Here is a 14,855-nt window from a genome sequence, read left to right on the forward strand (position 1 = left end):
CTGAGGGATGGAGCACCTCTGCTGTGAGAATTGGGATTGTTCATCCTGGAGAAGAGAAGGATTTGGGATGATCTAATTGTGGCCATCCAGTGCCTGAGGAGCTGACAAGAAAGGTGGAGAGAGACTCTTTACCAGGGCCAGGAGTGACAGGACAACAGGAGATGGGGTCAAACTGAAAGAGAGCAGGGTTAGATCAGACACAGGGAAAAAAATTCTTCCCTATGAGGGTGGTGATGCCCTGGCACAGACTACCCAGAGAAGCTGTGGCTGCCCCTGGATCCCTGGAAGTGCCCAAGGCCAGGTTGGATGGGGCTTGGAGTAAGCTGGGATAGTGGAAGGTGTCCCTGCCATAGCAGGGGGTTGGAACTGGATGAGCTTTAAGGTCCCTTCCAACCTGAACCATTCTGTGATTCTGCATCCAAGAAGGGTTGTTCTGCTGTGTGCTAGAGGGGTGTCTGGATGTGGATGTGATTGATATGTCCTGGTTTGGGGATGGCTTTGCAGGGAAATCAGACAGTCTGCCTTCCCAGAGGTTTAGTTTTGCTTTATAGAGCTCAATTTTAATTGGTTTTGGTGATGTTTAAAGGATATTCAAATACCCTGTGCTCTGCTCTTGTCCCATCATTTATTCAGTAAAAATGAGGTCTCATTGGAGCTTTTTCCTGGTGTTTTAAAGCATTTCAGAAGCTCGTCCTGAGCCAAGAATGCAGAAACATCATATTGGAAATAATGGGAAGAGGTAAATGCTAGAATTACAAATACCACATTAAGGTTATTTCTAAATCATACTAGGGCCTACATCCAAGAAAGAAAAAGCAGGCTTGATAAACACTGTGCTCTGCTGTGTTAATAAGGAGAAGTAAAAAGAGGTTGGAGCTGAATAGAGGCATACAAAAGGGATGGCGTTGCTGGTGTTAGGACAATACCCTAGATTCCCTTCTCTTTAGGCTGTAGGGAGCAAGTGGTGCTTTTTAACTTGGCTCTGAGTCTCTGTTGTGAGTCTGTTTTCTATTGTTTTCATGTAGCAGACCAAGAAGGGTGTAGAAAAACAGGTCACTTTGACTGTTGATTAATTTGTTAGGGTAGGAAGCAAACAAGGTAGGATTCTCCAGCTGCCTGCAGCTGCCTGTGGGCTAGCAGAGGGTGGGCTGGGCCTGCCAGTGGACAAGGAACACCCAGCCAAAAAGTAGGGCTCCATTCAAAGTGGATTTCTGTGCCTGGCCTGGTTTGGGGCTTCAGAGATGAAGTGTCATGGGTGGTGAGCATTACACCAATGCTCTGATCTGGGTCTGTCTTAGCCCAGGAAAGGTGTCTCACCAAAACAAGGCTGCTTTGGAAAAACATGTTATTGTGGGCATCTCTGCCTGTATGAACACAGTCCTCAGCTTTGAAATTCCCCATCCTACCAAGCTTAGCTTCCTTAAGCAGGCCCTGCTTTAATTTACATCCCTCCCCACGCCTTTCCTCAACCACCCCTAGCCTGTGCTGTGCTCTGTGTTGCCCTCAGGCAAAGGTTGTGGTATTCAGCACGATGTAAGACAAATACACCTCTGTCCTACTCAAACTCCTCTTTTCTTCCCTGGCAGTTATTTAAGTAGGAAGCAAGGAAGTTTGTTGTTCTGATATCTGCTGGATGCTGTTTGCCAGGCACTGGGCCTCAGTTTCTCCAGTCTCCCAGAGACCACAGTGTTGCAAGCACTTATCTATGCCCCTTACTGAGTGTTATGGGATTAATTACTGCTAAAGTCTCCTGGAGGCTTCAAGTGCCCTGTCTCAGATGCTGCACAGCAGTAGAGGTGGGAGTGCAATGAATCCAGGCTGCTTCTCCAGGGTTACTGCTGTATGCAGGCTTTTGGTTTGTCTGCCTTTTGCTCTCAGGGTTCATGAGAACTTCAGGGTAAAATCTTCTTGGTTTCTCCTTCTTGGTTTTCTCCTTGGTGTATTCCAGGAGAAAGAGAGCTGCTAAGTATTGCTGTGTTGAACCTTGTTCAAGAGCTGCATCACACTGCCCGTGCCACTCACTGTGAGGTAACTCTGGGGTAGCTTCAGCACTGAGCTGATGAGCAGGCTGGCCAGGAGTGTTCCACAATAACAGAGAGGCTCAAGAGCCCTGATGCATTCCGAGTTTCTTTTTCAGCCCTTATCAGCTCGGAGCAGCTTTTGTTTTACTGTGCTCTCGGAGGTCCCAGTTAAATCACATCCGTGCTGTGCCGGCTGCCGGCTGTCGCTGTAAATCCCTGCTCAGGGTCCCACGGAGCTGCTGAGGTGACAGTGAGCCTTCAGCTGAAGCTCAGACACACCAAAGAGCTCTGCACGTTCAACTTGACCTGGGGTGTGAAGGTCACATCCCCTCTTCACTCACCAACACCAGCAGTCGCATTTCCCAAACCTGTGATATCAATGCCTAATGCCTTTCCTGCAAAAGAACCAATTTCCTTGTAATAGAATAAATATTGCAGATTTCAGCCTGAGTTCTTCTCCTAATGCTCTGGGTTATGAATGAGACCCAAAGGTGCATAAACTGAAGGACGATTTATTTTCTGAACGCTCCCATTCCTTTCCTCCCAGGGGCTGGTTCCTATCCAAGCATAGAAGGAAAAATAATACCAAAAAAATATGAAATAGTTTCTCTTGTTGGCAACTCAGTGCCTTCTCTATGATCTGAACCCCACATACAGGCTGTGGGTGGACAGGTCTGTTTGCAATTGCAAATATGGGGTTTGCAGTATAAAAAAAAATCCCATCTACTTTGAGTTTCCTTGCCTTGTCAGGCTGTTTGGGTGAAAGGAAGAAAGAGAAAAGAAAAGAGGAGGAAAGAAAAGAGGAGAAATATTTTGTTCGGGTATTTTTGCCGTAGGTGCAAAGAAATAACTTTATCCACAAATAACAGGCTGCTTTACCTTTTCACAGCACCATGGAATCCCAGAATGGTTTGGGTTGGAAGGGACCTCAAACGCTTCTCATCCCACCCCCTGCCATGGGCAGGGACACCTTCCACTATCCCAGGTTGCTCCAAGCCCCATCCAGCCTGGGCTTGCATCCAGGGATGCAGCCACAGCTTCTCTGGGAAATTGAAATCACGGATTCATCGGTGTCTCCCTTTGCTCCCAGCTCTTTGGACACCAGTGTTTGTGTCCCTGGGTGAGAGGGCTGCTGCTGGGAGAGCTGTCCTGCCTGATCCCGCCGGGATCCTGCCGGGATGCTGCCAAATGTGCAGGGAAGCAGCTCCCACTAGAGCGCGCTAGGACAGCTAAAATGGAGCTGGTTTTCCGCTGGCATCGGGGTGGAACCATCAAGGATGCCTGTCTAAGGAACAGCACTTCTGCTTTTCAGCAGGGATTCTGGCTAAGTTCCCCGTCTTTTGAGTACATTTCCCTGGATGAGTGTGCAGCAAAGCCAGCTGTAGCTGCCTTACAGCGCTGAGGTTTGGGCAGGGACAAGTGCTGGCAAAAACCTTTTGGAAAGCCCTGGCCTGGACAGAGGGCAGGGAGAAGCTTTGTCCTCAAGGCCTGTCTCATCTCACAGTCCCTTTGTTTGCTACTCTGTAAGGCAGAGGAAGTGGAAATCTGTCCCATTGCTGGTCTGCTCTTGTCATTTGTGTGTTTTGAAGCTGCCCCTAACAAACTTGTCCATTTTCACAGAAGAATTTCCTGCCTCCACCCAGGCCCTTAGACCCCTGTCTGCTACCCTTGTTTGCTTCATGTTTGCTTAATTAGCCAGCTGGAGCATAATTCCTTTCATGATCCACGGTCTAATACATAAAGATGACAGTGACATGAATCTTGGCTTAGGTTTCAATTTGCATGTTAATTCATTGTGGTTCCCCAGATAGCTGGAATTTGCTCCAACAGGATCTGGGAGATGATGAAATGGGCGGGGTGCTCTCCTGTGTCCCAGTGAGGGCCTGGAGCCATAGGTGACATAGTTTTACTGTCCACCAGGCACCATCCCTGGTAGATCTCCAGCAAAAAGCAAAGCAAAGCAAAAATCATAGATGAGGAGCTTTTCTTACTGCAAAATGCAAACAGAGTCATGGCTCTGGTAGTTGAGAAGCATCTGGAAATCAGTGAAGCCTGGTGAGAGAGCCTGCAACAGATTAAGAAGGAACAGAATGATTTTACATAGCAACCCAGCCCCAGTCATCTCTGGTTCACAAAACCCTCGCCACACTTATCTGGAGAAGAGAGAGACTCCAGGCAGGGAGGGAACAGTGATTTCCCTGAGTGGCAGACAAGCCCACGTTGGCTGTGAAGGGTTTAGGCACAAACCCCATCACTCCCTGGGACTCATCTTTCTGTGTGACATCCAGGAGCTGGCTTACAGGGAAGGAAATGCTGCGAGCCCGTGTTCAGTTCCAGCACTCTGGGGGAGACCGAGTTCCAGGCTCACAGGAGACTGACAGCAAACACAGGCAGAGCTGCCATTTTCCTGAAATGCCTGAAAAAGCAGCACCGTGCCAAAGGTGGCACGAGCTCTCTGGGAAAGACAGCCATAGGTGGTTATTTATGTGTTACATTAGAGCTGACTGAGATCCAGACCCTGGAGAGCCGGGATCCAGGATAAGAACAGGGCTTGCCGCAAGACCCTGTGAGCTGAATAGAAATCATGGCTAAATAGGAGGGTGGGAAGAGAGACAGTTGTGTGAAGAGGCATGGCCAGCATCACACAGCAGGCAGTGCCACAGCCAGCGAGCCTTGGAGCAGTCTCTAGCTGGCAGATGGGTTTAGTTGCAGCAAATCATCCATTTTCAGATTTTGCTGATTTTACACAGTCTAATTTTAATAACAGAAGAAAAGAGTGAGACATTTTTTCATAAATCACTTGTTCCTTTCTTTTGTTTTTCCTCCCAAGTAACTGCACTAGGTAACTGTGCTTTGGCCTTAGAAACATGGATAACATTTTAATGAAGAATTGTGTGGACAAAAAATTGAAAATAAATGTTGTCTCTTCTCTGTGTTCAAAACCCAATGGCTTTGGATTCTCCAGGAGTTTCTTGTGCTTTCTGAAAATGCTGTTATCTTGTATGCCCTGCATTCATAATCAGTTGTGGTTCCTTTTTTCTGTTCTGACCTTTCTTGCTCAGAGTCTCAAGTCACAACTGGACAAGTTCTGGCTTTTCAAAGTCATCTTCCTGGTGCTTTATGGCTAGGAAAAGAAGGGGGGTTTTCCCCAGAAAACATTGTTCAATCAAGCCTTTTCATTTTTCACCTCAATCAAAGCCAAGCCTGTTAGCTTTCCATTAAAAACCAAGTATTTGAAGTTGTTCATGAGGCCCTAAAATGAACATTTCCAGGTTCTAGAATAAGCAGTGTTATTTTTCAGATACTACTTTTCAGGAAAGCAGGATTTAATCATGTAGCTTCTGTTCCATTAAGTAGGTTCCATTAATATTTTGAGCTAGCTTAGTACAGCTGTTTGGGAATTGGAAAATGCGAGGTTATGATAAGGCAGTGCAAATTCAGTGAGGGGTGTTGGTGTTTCCCTGCATGAAACAGTGGGGGGAAAGCCTGTTCCCAGCTGAAATCTCTTGGTGCAAAGCCCTGAGTTCCATCAATCCTGGGCACAGTGCACCCGGGTTCGTGTGGCAAATCCACCTGGAAGCAGCAGGGAGCCTTCAGCATGGGCATAACAAACAGCACCCCTCATTAGGCAGAGCTGAGGCAGGTACTAATTAACCTGGAGCTGCAGTGGTGCTGCTCGTGCCTCGTGTCCTGATGATTCCTGACTCTCTTGGGGCGAGGGCAGGATCAGCGTTGGCTCTGCTTGTGGAGCAGCTTTCCTCCACCTTTTCCTCCACCTGTGTCCATGCATTTCAGGCATGGAAACTGTGTCCCTGTGCCCATTTGTGCTCAGTGGCTCTGGAGCCACTGGAGCTTTAATTGTGTGGAGCTGTTTTCCTGAGCTAAATTAGCAGACACATGGGGGTGACAATTTCAGCCCTGTATGAGTTTGGTGGTAAAAACTGAGCCTGGGACTCAGGCCAAGGCAGCAGGGCCAGAGGGAATTTAATGGGTCTTCCTGCAAAAAACACAGCTACAGACTTTCAATTTACTTTCTTCAATTTGTCTAACTAATGTCTTCTCCAGCCCTGCTTTTTAATTCATGGTACTATCATCAATCACATAATTATGACCTCATCTCATTCTCTGTTAGGACTTGGGTGACAAATAAGGACGGGGTCACACTTCAGTTTGTGTTGCTATGTTTTATTGCCTAGATGAAAAGAAGCAAACATGCTGGGGACAGAATTCCCAAAACATAAAATTCTGCTGACAATATGCAACGTTTAGCTGTTTCTGGAGAGCTGGAAAGCAGGACTTTTTGGTTGGTTGGTTTTATTTACACTGTTTTCCACACAAATACACACCTTGTCAGGCCTGAGAACAGACTCCTTTTAACTCATCTCACGAGCACACATCAGCATCATAACAAACACATGGGGAGAAGAACTATTTCTCCAGGCAAGAGGCAGCTTAATCCAGTGGGTCAGATAAAAATCCTTCAATAGAAAATGGGAAGTTCTGTTATAGATTAACCACTGCAAGGGACTGAAATCCCAGTGTTAGGCAGCCTCAAATTCCACTGATGCCATAAGCCATGGCAAGGAGCACACTGAGAGTAAGAATTAAGAACATGATTGAATCATGTGAAAGGGTTTTTACTCCTGAATTAATGCTAGAAATTTGGGCCTAGTGTTATGGTTTGGGGAAAGGATGGTTGATTCTTCACATCCTGTATTTTTGTTCAGCTTTGACATTTCCCAGCCAAAACTTTCCTTTGCTGTCCCACTGTTCATAATTTTACTTGGTTATCAGCGTCATCCCCTCTGGAAAGAGGATGGCTCTATTCTTCACAGACATTTTAGGCTAAAGAGATTCTCTTCCAAGCATCTTGGGAAGATCCTGAATGCTGAATTCCATGGGATTCCTTGGATTCCCCAGAAGGGATAAACCACAAGGCTGTGAGAAGTCTGGCATTTGAAGTCTGATCTGTGGCTCTGTTGCAGACACTTGGAGCAGACCCTACCCTTGCACAACAGAAGTAAACCATGAAGGTTGAAAACTAGAAAAGAAATATTTGGAATGTATGGAGTGTTTTTATAAACCCATCCATTTTCAAGCCACTTTCACCGTTTCCTGAGCCTAACTTGAAAGTTATGAGTGTTTGGGGTAGGCAGTGCCACACAAACCATATCCACTTCCAACACACATATATCCACAAGCTTCTCACTGTTGGTACTGTGAAAGCATTGTTAGATAATGCCATGCAATACTATTCATAGTGGTTTGATGGCATAATGCTCAGCCAGTTTGAGCTGTGCCATGCCATGCAGCAGTTCTGCTGCTCATTCCTTGTATTCACACTTGGTAGCTGAAATACTGCAGCCCTCTGAACTTGCTTTCCTGTTTCCCCCTGATTTTCACTCTTGCTCAGATTAGCACTTAGTCATCTTTACAATCCTTGCCTTTCCCTGTGTTCTCTCCTCTACAGCATGACCAAAATTTGTTAGCACAGGATTTTTATGAGCTTCTGCCCTCACTAAAAGAGGGCCAACTTGTCTTGGGAAGTTTCCCCCATCATTTTTGACATCTCCTGCAGCTCGCCATTCCTTAGCATTAATTTCTATCACTTCCCCCGATTTCCCTGGAAGAAATTCTGATTAGGCAACAAGTGCTGGGCTATCCATCATCTCCTGCCAGTCGCAAGTCACGGGGTTCTTCTCAGCCTGGAAGGCACCGATCGTTCTTAATCCACCCGAGTGTGCCAGGGGTAAGAGAGCTAAAGACCTGATTTCTGTGGCCATCCCCCGGCATCCCTGAGCACGGCAGTAAGGCAGAGCCATTGTGAGAGCCCTGCAACACAGCCCTGCAGCACAGCTGGTTAAACCCCTGCAGAGCTCGGAGGGCTTCACAAAAGTCCTGTCAGTCAGCTTGCATTTGATTTCAGGTCTGATTTTCATTTGTTTACAGTAGCGCCCATTATGTGTAGAGTGTTTGCTAAACACTGAAGAATAATGGTCCTGTCCCAGGTAGCTGACAGCAGAAGGGCTGACAAAGGGAAGGAAGGCAGTAAAAGAGGTAATTTATGTATGAGTCATGCTTCCCAGCCAGCTGTGCTGATAAAAAATGGCCATTTTTATGGGAAGGCTGGAAAAGAGCAACGAAATTACCTTTCTGAAAGAAAACCAGCCCAAACCAAACACAATATTTGGACCGGCAGTTTGATTAAAGATTCCGTATTGCCAGCAGCACAGGGAAGGCAGTCCTGGGGAGGCATTTGGGTTTGTCAGGGAAAGACGTTTCTGGCACAGACACCTGCACCTAAAACAATACAGATAATACAGCAGCAGGAGGTCCTGCCTAGGGCACAGAAAAACCTGATAAGGAGGCAGGAAAACAGAGGATACCAAGTTTGAGAGATGAGAATTGATTGATAAGCAGGGGTGGAGTTAGGAGCTGGGAGCAGAGGAGAAAATCACTGGAGGTACTTTTTTGGCAAATTGCTGAGCAGTCCCTTATCCACCTGATGCACAGAGCTCTGCGGGAAGATTTATGTTGTCATCCAGCCATGTGACTTGGGGCCTGACTTTGCTCCACTTAGAGGCAATGACAGACTTCTATTGATTCATGGGAACCATAGAAATCAAAGCAAACTTGCTGTGGCAACTGGCTAATTCAATAAAAGCATTGATTTTTCCAGCTGGACAATTAGAGAGCATGAATGCAGTGTAGCTGATTTCTGTCTCTGAATTAATGTAACAAATGATCATTGATTCAATGAGAGGAAACTGTACCCCAAAGGAAAGGACCTAACATAGTAAAAATCCCCCAGCCTGTGTGGGCTGGTCTTTAATGTGCCAGAGATAGAGCTGCTTATGATCCTGTGTCTCTCTTGGTTAGCACACTTAGGAATGAGTTGACTGTCACCTCACAGAGCAGCCAAGGTAAAGGCAGACACACAGGGCCAGGGAGAGCCCTGGAAAGGTGATGCAGGAGACCACGGAGTTCAAAACAGGTAGTGGGAGCACCTCATAGCATCACTTCAGATGAATGGCTCTAGTTTTACCCAGGATTTGATAGTATCAGGGAATGGTTTGTGTTGGAAAGGACCCTAAAGAGCATCTAGCTGCACCCCTTGCCATGGCAGGGACATCTTCCACTATCCCAGGTTGCTCCAAGCCCTGTCCAACCTGGCCTTGGACAGCCACAGCTTCTCTGGGCACCCTGTGATGGCTCTAGTTTTGTCCTGGGTTTGAGATAGAATCATGGAATGGTTTGAGTTGGAAAGGACCTTAAAGAGCATCTAGCTGCACCCCCTGCCATGGCAGGGACATCTTCCACTATCCCAGGTTGCTCCAAGCCCTGTCCAACCTGGCCTTGGACAGCCACAGCTTCTCTGGGCACCCTGTGTCGGCATCACCACCCTCACAGGGTAGAATTTGTTCCTGACATCTGATCTAAACCTACTCTCTGTTGGTGGGAAGCCATTCCTCCTTGTCCAGTCACTCCAGGCCCTTGTAAATAGTCTCTTCATTTTTGTTGTCAGCTCCTTCAGGCTCCAGTTAGGTCACCCCAAATCCTTCTCCTCTCCAGGCTGAGAAATCCCAATGCTCCCAGCCTTGCCCCACAGCAGAGGTGCTCCATCCCTCTGATCATCTTGGTGCTTCCTCTGAACTGGCTCAGACATCTCCACATCCTTCCTGTGCTGGAGGCAGCTCTGCAGGTGGGGTCTCACCTCACTGGAGCACACAGCTCTCTCTTCCTCCACAGTGGGGAAGATACTTTGAGCACCCCCTCCAAGCCTTAAAAGAGGAACTTTACTTACACAACATGCAGGCCCCAAGATTTTTGGTGCTGCTGGGTATTTGCAAATTTAAGTTATGGTTTCATAGGTTATGATTACTTTAGGTTATGGCTACTTTAGGTTATGGCTTAGGTCATTGCTGCCCTGGCTCAGGAGTCAGAGTTCCAGGCAGTGTGATGATTTCTTTCATAGGAAGCTGGTGTGCCACTTGTCCATTTGCAAACCCCTTTTGCTGCTGAGATTAGATCTGATGGAATGGAAGCATCTTGAACTGACTGCACCATGGAAGCCCCCCAGCCTGGAGTCCCAGCTGGTGACAGGGGCTCCCCCAGGGGTGACCCTCGATGCAGCAGGGCACAGATCCCGGTGTGCCCGTCCCTCGCTCCAGGCTGGCTGCTGGCTGGGTGGGAGGTGCTCGGGCGGCTGCGGTGCTGGCACGGGGCTGTCCCTGCCGGGTGTCACCCGGGGCAGGACAGGCGGTGACATTTTAACAGCTGCGGTTGTTTGCGTCAGTGCCTGTGAGTCAGGGCCCTGACCTGGGGGATGTTCCACCTTGGTGCCTGGGCTTTGGGCCATCCCAGCCCCCTGACCTGCCAGAGACACCGCCTCCTCTCCCCTCCCCACTGCTTCTGCGCTTGGTGCTTTTTGTGTTCCTGCAATAGAGATGTTCTGAGAGGGTCCAGCAGACACAATGCACCTCCTGCCCTTCAGCACAGCAGCAGGAGTGAGGAGGTGTGATAAGAGTTGTGGAGCTTTAATGGAGCAGGATGCTCAGAGCTGGAGGGGAGGAGGGATATTTCGATCAGTCACCGGGATAAAAGCTAAGCTGCTTTCCAGCACAGCCTGCTAGAAAGTGGTGGTTAGAAAAACATGTCTATTAAAAGGTCAGGTGTGGTCCTGAGATCTGGGCTGACACTTGCACAAGCTGGTAAATGATACATAATGAACACCTTATTAGATTAATTTTGTCTATTTGGGGTCGCTGTGAACAGCCCATTAGAAAATAGTAGGTTTCTCTGAGGCTGCCAAATGCTGGATGTTATTATTTCTGCAGATAATTCTGAATCTGTAACTTGTTTGAGAGCAGCTTATGCAATATTTGGTGATCAGATTTGGAGCATTGACTGGATAGCTCAACTACTTTGTGTGCTTCTCTTCACTGATCATGGGAGTGTAACTCTTAGAATCAGATTTCTCATGTGCAACAATCAGAAGGACAGCCACAATTAAAGTTTCACTACCCCAAACCACTCAAAAATTGTGGTGGCCTCTCTGATTACCATGTCTTTTTAGGGTCTGTTTTTCAGCTTTCCTTTTCAGTTGCGAGAGCTGAAAATTAATCTTTTGCTTCAAGTAAAGGAGTACTCTCACTTATATCCCAGATGCCAGCACCAGAAACACCAGGGAGAAAAATGAAATACCTTGGACCATAAAACTGCAAATGTACTTCCAGAATACAGCACAGGATTTGCTCCCAGTAAACTGTCAGAGCTCCTGCTGGAGGTGGAGAGTGCTTGCTGAAAAGCAACGTGAAAGGTGCCAGACTTATTTAAAAATTCACAGACACATTTTCATACTCAGAACTTCTCTCCCAGTGTAGTAAGAGAGCTCACTCCTGGAACGGCTGGTAGCTGTCATGGAAGCTTTTTGTTTCCTAGCAAAAGGTACAGAGGCAACAGTGGCACAGGCAAGAGAGCTTTGATGCAGAATGTTCAAAAGCCTGATTTCTATTTCCTCTCCAAAGACAGGCCCTCCAGAAACCTGCCTTAACCTCTTCCAGGTATGAAATAGTCCAGGATGGGCTTTGGTGCTCTTCTTCACAAGATTCTTCCGTGTCCTCCCTACAGGCATCTTGCCGAACAGCCAAGGAGAGTGTTGCTAGCACTGCTTTCTTCTGTGGATGGATTTTGATTATTAATAACTTGCTCAGGATGAATGGAACTAGTTCACATCTTGTCAAAGCAGCACAAGGGGGATGCTGCTTTTATGAGACTTGCCACTGCCCCTTCCTCCTGCAGACCATCCCTTTCATGTGCCTGAGCAGCACTGAGGTGACTGCCTGCTTCATTAAGTGCTGCTGCAGCACAGGAGCTAGCTCAGGAAGTGGTTTACAAACAGCAAAAAGAAAACTCAGACAGAATGAAAAAGAGGAGAAGAAAGAGATGATTGCAGTTTTAAGTTGAATTTCCACGACCTTCCAAGCAGGCATTGCAGTATGAGTACATTAAATTCATGTATTTCTCAACAGCAAGGGCTGTTTAGCAATAAAGACCTTTAGCACTGAAAGAGGCTCAAAACAAATCTTTGCAGCCAGCAATAAAACACAAGGAGTGCCATGCTGAACATCACTGGGTCGCATAGCTTGTTAAGGCAAGAGGCTGGAGGCTTATTTGTGCAATCCCTGCAAGAAATGTTGTCCTGTGACACACTCACTGAGACACTTATCTCAAGTCAGAGATAACTGCCTTGGAGATTAAAAAAGAAAAAATTAAATGTAGCCCTTCCAATGCGGTGCTGCAGCCACGCTAAAGGAAAATGTGCACACCCACAGACACACAGAACATAAGAGCTTTTTGAAACTTGAACCAAACTGCATTTGGAATTGGGTTTAGAGCTGTTGATTGTTCCCTGTGGAAAAAAAATAACTGCAAGAGATGCTTTTTGTGCATCCTCTGAACAATCTGATCTAGGGGAAGTGGTGAAGTGGTCCCCGCCCTTGGCAGGGACTTAGAATGAGATGATCTTTAAGATCTCTTCCAACCCAGGCCATTCTATGATTGTGATTCTAGAAAATGAGGAAAAAAAAAGTCTCAAAGCCAATGCATTATACAGGGTTTTGTCTGGAAGTTCCCAGCATCCAATCCAGGAAAAAGGCAGTGTGGGATTTTCACATTTTCTCCTGTCAAAAAGGAGATGTTTGACTCCCCAGCTTTCCTGAGACCTGAATAATGAAATAGTTCTAACCAGTGTTTATAGGAAGGTTTGACTTTGGTGGTGCTTTGCATTGCACCTGCAGCATGCCAAGAACCTTCCTGCCATCCAGCAGAGGCCTCTGGCTCCCACAGGCTGGTGCCCCAGTCCTGCAAGGATTTTTTCCACAGGCTTTTCTTCCTGTTTGTGGGGAGCTGTTCTACTTTTCAGTTGTCTGTGGAGATAAGCATGTGTATAAATGATTGTAGAAGTGGGTTATTTAAGCTTTGGGTTGTGTAAGGGCTATACATTTTAAGATGGTTTCTTCCAGGGATTTTGCAGGCAGATTTTTGAGTTTGCCCTGCTCATACTCCAAGGAAAACTGAGGAAATGTGGAAATGTGTCTGTAGTTAGCTGACACACCATTCCAGCTCAGCTCATAGTGAACTCCAAGCACTGCAGCCACAGCTCTGTATGCCTTTAAGAACCAAAGCAATTATTTAAATTCTTCAGGACTCAAGGCAAGGTGATGCTGAAACTCCCTGTGCTCTCACACCACAGTGTGTAGCTCTGTGTGTGTGTGTGTGTATGGGAATTACTCCACGTTCTTACGTGCAGGAGAGTTTTTTTCCAAAATCTCTCTCCCTTCCCAAATCCACTGTTTAACCAATGCTTCATAAGGATGTTTTAAATGATGGTTTTCATCAACTTTCCTGTGGAATTTAAGATAACTTCACAGTCACATTTTATCCAAATGGCATTAACATGTGGGACTGGGGGAGATTCCATGAATACCAGTGGTGGAGGAACTCAGTGTTTTACACTGGTGGGGCCCCAAGCCTCCTGCCTGCCTCCAAGTGATGAGCTCCTGGGCAGCCTTTGTGCTCAAAGCAATCTGGAAATAGTCCTGCAGCACAGAATTGCTTGCAGTATTTTGTCCCATTGCTAGCCCACCCTTGTTCCAAATTAATCTGTGTCTAATTTGCTTCATGTAAATGCAGGAGATAAATTGTTGATTCTACAGTAGCTGGATTAGTCAAATGAAGACCATGTCTAGGTATCAGGGAGTCCCCAGTTTTGTGTTCATGGGCTGAGAGGAAAAGTGTTTCCAAAAGGAGACAATCATGTTTGCTGATTTCTGCTATTACATGTTATGTTATTTGTGCACCTCAGGTCTCTTCACCCAAGTCAAACAGCCTGAGCTGCTGAGGAGGTTCATGCCTTGCTGTGTCATCTGCCTGATGCTGGATATTACCTCCACATTTATCCTCTGGTTTAGCTTCTAGGAAGAAGTTATATCCCAGACAAATACACAATCCCATTTGCCAATCCCATCAGTAGTCCTTAATATTGTCTTGCAGTGCTCACCCACTTCTAGTGAAATACAGGTATATACCTATCACAGTCTGACTTGGAATCAACTTTGCAAAGGCAGGCTTCAGTTAGCTCCTTCCCAGAGTTTTACATGGATTAGTGTCTACAGAGGGCACCCTCTTCCATGGCATTTTTTCCTCAAGCAGACATCTGATGCTGCTTCTGTTTTCTTGGAGGCTGAATGAATGTTGCTTCCAGTGCATCATCAAGTGTCTCATTATTAAATAATTAGAAAAGGTTTTTTAGAAGCATTTTGACTGTAAAGAGCCCCAATTACTGCTAAGGTAGTTACCTCTACCTTCTGGCAATGCAGAGGAAGACACTGGTGAATCTTCCTTTGATCTTTGTTGAAACAAGCTGGAGAAAATGGGCAGACCTTTGGACTCTAAATAATGATGCTATCCCTAAATAATAAAGCTCTTTGGGGCCCTTTGAAAACAGACTGTAACTTCCTGCCCAAAGGTGTTCATCTTTACCCAGGGGCACAATGTCTGTCCTGTGCTCCCCTCTTATCACTGGTCCTGCTGCTTACATTTCTGATTGTGGTAATGGCATCCAAAAGGACACTCATCCTTTGGCATGGGTTTGAAGGGTATTTTATAAGGAGCTTTTATATTGTAAAAGTTTTTCTGGATAGAAATTTTTGGAGGGCAAGGAAAAGAAACCAAGAGGTTAAAAACAACGTCACTTTTTGGAGATTTTCAGACATCCAGATTGGCAGTGAGGGGAATTCTGGCCCAAAGCTGCAAAACCCAGGAAGCTATTTG

This window comes from Passer montanus, unplaced genomic scaffold (assembly GCF_014805655.1).
Source record: "Passer montanus isolate IOZ18808 unplaced genomic scaffold, ASM1480565v1 scaffold66, whole genome shotgun sequence".
In the NCBI taxonomy this organism is placed as follows: Eukaryota; Metazoa; Chordata; class Aves; order Passeriformes; family Passeridae; genus Passer; species Passer montanus.